Raw genomic sequence first — 6,591 nt, forward strand, 5'->3', positions numbered from 1 at the left:
AGCAGAGTGGCGCAGTGGAAGCGTGCTGGGCCCATAACCCAGAGGTCCGTGGATCGAAACCACGCTCTGCTAATTTTTTTTTCATTCGATCAACCCTAGAATGTGAAAATTGCGTACTTTTTTTATTTTAATTTTTACATAAAAGGAATGTAATTATTATGTTATTAAATTTGATGTAAGAACATTGTTGGATAGGATTTTGATATAAAGAGAGAGTGAGAGAGAGATAAAGTAGAAATCAATATTAAATATCATCTCATCTCGAAACTCAAAACGGGAAAGTATTCTCAAGAGTATCAAAAGTTTTATTGTGAATAAATTTGTAAGGAAATGCTTTATCTCAAGGTCTGAAGTAGAAGTTTTATTATTTAAATATTTTATATATACATATGCACGTTAATAGGTAACACACTTCATTGATCTTCAGCTCGCACCAGTTTCCGTTTCTAAGGGGTTAGCGTTCGTGGAGGGACGACAAATGATTGGAATAAAAACGCGTTTCTAGTCTATTTTTTACAATCACCTGAATCAGGTGCTTCCATGAAGAAGAATAGTTACATATGTCATGTACTTTTCTAATTTTTGAGTTCTTATTTATGGCTTCTTCAGTCTTTACACGCCTGAAGAAACCATTGTATGGCGAAACAAGTGCTGCGTTTTCGTAGAATTTTTAAGTAAAAATCTCACAATAAAGTTTTATTTTCAATACCAACAAAATTCATAAAAAAATTAATATTCTGAAATTAAAGAATATTTCAATTAGTAGACACCAGCGAATTGAACACAGTTCAGATTTTTGAGGAAAATAAAAGTTTCTGCACTTTTTTTAGGTTGGCTGAAATGAAACATTTATGCAATTTCACTGAAAAAAAAAAATGGCCCATGAGGGGATCGAACCCGCGACCTTCGCGTTATTAGCACGACGCTCTAACCAACTGAGCTAATGGGCCTGTGACTTCAATAGGTTTTATAATTTTACAAACGGTATGATCAAGGAAAGAAAGTGTTTAAAAAGAAGAAGTTAGTTTCATCTTCAAGACATGCCACTACGTTACTTGTTATTGTATCTCGTAAATACTTCAAATCAAAATGACCCATTACTTCATTCCAGAGTTTGAGACTATCCGTTGTTACTGTATTGCATTAAATTTCATCCACTTTTATTTTCATCAGCAGTTCATCAATGTGATTGCGAAATTCTCATCTCAACACTGTAAGCAGTCATGATGAAACTTTTATCGATAATCATGAAAAATGAGAAATAAAATTTTCTGGTTTTATTTACCCCTTTTATTGATAACTAATGTTACTGCAGTTTCGTCCTATAAGAACATTTTCAAACAAATACAATTGAAAATGTCCTTATAGAACGGAACTGCATTAACATGGTTAAGGTGATAAAAAGGTGATAAGGTGATAAAAAAAACATAGAAAGTTTCATTTCTCATTTTTTTAATACGATTTTATTAGCTTCACCTGTATGTATGTATATTTGTTTGTTTGTCAGTTTGTTTGTAACTCCAGAATTATTGACATTATTGCTTGATCTATTCGCGGGCAGATGGCGCTGTACGTAACTTCACATGTATTTCTTCATTTGAGAAAGTATACTTTTATTATTATTTTATTTTATCACGCTTTTATTAGCTTCACCTGTATGTATGTATGTTTGTTTGTTTGTAACTCTCCTTTTTATTTCATATATTACCGACTAAATTCGGGATATGTATTTGACAGAATTATCGACATTATTGCTTGATCTATTCGCGGACAGATGGCGCTGTAAGTAACCTCCTTGATATAATTCGAACTTACTTTACATGTATTTCTTCATTTGAAAAAAGTATCAACACGTACGCCTGCTGCCTTATTTATAACCCTCCTTTGCCCGCCTGCTGCCTCCCTTGGGCTTGGTAGCTGATTTTCAGGCTTTCTCTCCGGAATAGGTAAATATCGATGGTAATTTTTGTAAACAATATACGGCTGATTAATCCCAAGGCTTAGATAAAATAAATATAGTTTAAAAAGAATAAAAAATACACATTTATAGCAAACGAAACTAAAAAACGAAAAATGAATATACCTAGTTTAAAAAACCTAAAATCACGCTTTTAAAGAACATCGAACTGAAAAGTTAAAAATATTTTTTTTATAACCTTGAAACAATATCGAACGAAAAATACTAGTATTATTGTGAAAAAAGCATGGGCGCTTTGTGCCATATTTTTTGTATATCAAGCGCCCGTCGCTTTTTTTTCACAATAATAATACTAGTATTTTTCATTCGCTATTGTTTTGAGCTTATTTAAATTTTTTTTTACTTTTTCAGCTCGATGTTCTTTAACCTTTCAACAGCTAGCGTTACCATATGGTAACGCTTACAAGGTTGTACACCAAGAGCCGCCATATATTTTTGAGGTTAGAAATTTGAAATCTGCGAGAGGAGATATTTACTACATACTTATCTCTACTCGTTAGTACTCAAACTCATTCGACGTTCACAGCGGCTTGTTGTGCGTATCGAGCGACTGTTAAAAACGCCCTTTTTTGCAAGCCATGGATTATCACGACATTCGATTACATTAAGTAATCGCGTTCATCGCTTATAACCGAATACAAAAGCTTTATGGGAGGAACCGACCTGCTGGATGAAAATATTTCAAGATATCGTTTTCCTTCAGAAGGAAAAAGTGGTGGTGGCCCATTTTTACTTGGTTGCTGGACACAAGTGTGGTGAATGCATGGTCTGTTAGGCGAAAATGCAGGAGCAAACCACCAATAAGTCAACTAAATTACAGAAGACAAATCGTTTTGCATTATCTCAACGTATACAAAACAGTTTCAAAAGGATAAGGAAGGCCATCTACATCCAAAAACAGCGTTACTCTAAACCGGGTATCTGATGATATTAGAGATATGATCAGGTTGGCCATTTATTAGTTTCAACTAAGGATAAAAAAAAACGTGCCGGTGAAGGTTGCTCCTCAAGCATCCGAAAAATGTGTTCTAAATGTAATGTTGGTATATGTATAGACTGTAACTATATTTTTTACACAAAATAAACATTTTTGACAGTTTGCAACATCTATTTGAATTTCTACTATTTTGTACATCACTAACGGCTAGTGTTACCATATGGTAACGGCACTCATATCGCAAAAGAAATAAAAAATATATCAAAAAGTTGTTGAAAGAGCATATTTCTAGAAAAAAATAATTCCGCCGTTGAAAGGTTGAAATGTAGTTAAACTACATTTATTTCATGATGATCTCCTACCACGTAGTAACGGCTAAATCTCTCGATGATTTTTCTGACTGATAATACATTTCTCCCCTGATCAGGTAGGAATATAGGCCTTTCCTGTTTACTTTGTTTTCCCAAATTCCACCAATATTCGCCTTTAGATATTCTATACCCAATGGTTTTGAGATTGTGAAACTTTTTTTTCCAGAATAACATATTGAAATCAGTACCTGCTGACCATATATTTCTTCGTTTCTTCTCTATTCGATACCGTTTTTAAGAGCTGGCACTGTTCTGGAATGGGATGGACATTCTCTCCGCCAATGACCCACTTGCTTACAAAATCGTCATTTCGTTTCTGTTTGAATTCTTAGATGTTTGCCTTCCTGATGGAATGATTCTGGTTCTGAGAAATCTTCATGAACTGAACATGAAGAGCTAGGCTATTTTCCTTGATGTCTCTTCTTTCTTCAACGTTCTGGCAATGAGATCTGACAGCGTTTGCTCATTGGGATTGACTGAATCCCATTAAGTTACTAGGATAACAAACCTAGGTGGGAGACGGTTGATAATTTTTGAAATCACTGCAACATCAGATAAATCTTCTCCCATATCTTCCAACTATTTGATTATGGAATCAACTTCAGCAATGAAATTCGTGGGACTCTGGCCCATTGACATCAAGTTCATAAGATTTTTGATACACTAGATGGTTCGATACTCCAGTCCTCTGTTCTTGTACCGATATCAGTTTCTTCCACATCTAACTAGTTAACATGGTGAGATAAATGACATTCATTGGATAATAGAAATATATACGTGGACCGGATATCTTTCTTCTTCCATTTCCTGAGGTCATCAGTTTCGTGTAGTTGGGATAGATTTCTGTTTGGTAATTATTTTTAAAAAACATAAAATTTCCATAACTGACAGTTTATACATTACCTACTGCAGTTTCAGCTATTTCACTTGATAAACAAACAATTGAAAAATCGAATATTGATACTAAGCTTTCTTAAGAGGTTAACGTTTCGGATAATAATCCTTTTCAATTTGAAAGGGTTATTTTTCAAGAGTGACAAATTTTTGGGGAAGAAAGTTTTTGGCTTTCTACTACTCCATCTTGATATACAAAAAAAGTGTGAATCTTCCAAAGAAAGGAATGGAGTTATCAATTTTAAAAGGAATAACTGTATACATAGATGTGTAAATCATGCATGATCTACTTTGGATAAGCTAATCAGGAAAAAAATATGTTTGAGAAGAGCTATCACAAGAGTTTGACTGAATTGAATTTTTTAGAGACGAAATCATAAACTACCGATCTATATGCGATGTAATCAAATAGGGGATACAAAGTGATCAGAAAAGTGTCCAATAATTTCACTGGGGAGACCAGAAGGAAATTTCTACTTCCCCAACTTGAACTGAAAAAGTTTGATGACATCGTAAAAAACTGGGGACACTTCAGCAAAATCCTCGAGGATGAACAAATCGGTCTAGATTATGAATTCTAAAATATACTGCAGGCAACAGAACCAGATACTGTGGCCAGAGAATTAATTGAAAGTTTTTCGCCCTTTGGTTCAAATTATGAAAAAGCTATTGACCAATTGAAAGCACGTTTTGCCAGGGATGAATTTCTTATTGAGAAAATGAGAAGTTGAGAATTGCTGGATCAATCAACTAAGATGTCAGGTATGACTTTGTCCTCTTTGTGACAAGTTGGAAACTCAACTGAGAGCATTTGAAACGCTTGGAGTGCCTATCGATGAGTATGCCGCCATACTTTCCCGTTAGTTGAATCTGCATTGGGAGAGATACCGCAGTGTAAATGCAGTAACTACAGTTACCACGTTCAAGAAGGGTGAAGAAAATGAAGGTAACTCTCATAAAACTGATCTTTTATTTGATACTTTTAGATTTTTGGAAAAGAAAAGTTGAATCTGAAGAGAGAATAAATCTTGCATGAACAAGCTTCAGTATAGAAGGAGGAATCCGAAAGTTTTAGACAAATTGAAAAAACAAAGGCAATGTGAATGAGAAATATATTCTGCATCGGCCCTTCATTCAGCGAGTAAGAATAAAAAACAACGAGGTAAAAGAATTCCGATTTTTTTTATGATAAGGCGCATGTAATTCAGAAGTGTTTTGAAGAAATCTCCACGATTATTTGTGATAGCGGCAAAAAATACGAGATGGCATTAGAAATCGATTCAGAAAGGAATACGACCTAGCAGAAATAGTGCACTATGGTCATAGAAAATCTGGAAATCTCAGAGTCGGAGATATAGTTTACGTTGCTTCCGATAACATCAAACGGATTAACTGGCCTTTAGGAAGGATAATAAAGGTTATTCATGGTAAGGACAAAGTAGCTAGGAACGGAGAAATCATTATACCATTTCGAAGGCAGATGAAAACGTCTGTTCGAAAAAAATTGTTACGAGATGCGGTAGAATCGTCAAGCCATCTACAAGATTTAAATCCAGTTAGCTATGAGATGAAGATATTTTTTTGCAGTTGAACTTCATGATTATGATTTTTTATTATATGTTGTTGGCAAATAAAATTCTTCGAGTTGAAGTTATTTTTTCCCAAAAAGTAACGATTTTCCATTGAAACATAACAGATACATTATAGTATAATTTGGTTTGGAAGAAAATGGTATAAAAAAATTATATAAAATAAATAATATAACAATGATTTATTTCAATAGATATACTGTTTTTTATTGTTTCGCCTATTATGATCTTTTTTTTTACTTTTGTTGTTGAGAAGGATTATATTCAAAGCAGAGTATAAACAAGTTTTTGACTCACTTTCGAATAGAGTTTTAAGTCACAGCTTAATTTTTTTTGTATAAACAAATATGATTAATATTTCTAAATGAACCTTGATGTAATAAATTCTGGAATCATTAGAGTAAAATGATTTTTGTCCTACTGTTTTAGCAGTTTTCTCGATTACAAACTCCGAATCTTTCTTAAATTTTCTAAGGTGATCATGTTTTCTGTAGAATAATTGACTTTTATTTTCATATTGCAAAACAAAGAAGTTTGTGAAAATATAGCTCATTTATATGCAAAATGGATATTTCATTGAATAGTTATTCTGTTAGATGACTACTGCAAATCACTCTGAAGTAGAAAACCACAACCTCCCTCTCCAAAAATGTTTGTATTAATTTCAGATGTTTATTATGGCAGCTATACATATACACCACTCCAAGAAGATAAGCCATATTGGATATTGAATTCCACTAGGGTCTAGTATGGGGTTTCTAGTTCTTTGACATTATTTTTCAGATGTTTGAATGTAAACAATATTGATCCCAATGTTTCAAC

At 33.4% G+C, this 6,591-nt stretch overlaps 2 non-coding genes across 2 annotated transcripts; one reads left to right on the top strand and one right to left on the bottom strand.

The window, feature by feature from the left end:
* Window positions 1–72, top strand: TRNAM-CAU (transfer RNA methionine (anticodon CAU)). The gene has a single exon. It is a non-coding gene; the product is annotated as a tRNA-Met (tRNA).
* Window positions 73–876: 804 nt separating this feature from the next.
* On the bottom strand, window positions 877–950 carry TRNAI-AAU (transfer RNA isoleucine (anticodon AAU)). Its single transcript has one exon. It is a non-coding gene; the product is annotated as a tRNA-Ile (tRNA).
* Window positions 951–6,591: the final 5,641 nt, after the last annotated feature.

This window comes from Leptinotarsa decemlineata, unplaced genomic scaffold (genome assembly GCF_025532065.1).
Source record: "Leptinotarsa decemlineata unplaced genomic scaffold, Ldec_3_MD MMD2_tig00000199_RagTag_RagTag, whole genome shotgun sequence".
In the NCBI taxonomy this organism is placed as follows: Eukaryota; Metazoa; Arthropoda; class Insecta; order Coleoptera; family Chrysomelidae; genus Leptinotarsa; species Leptinotarsa decemlineata.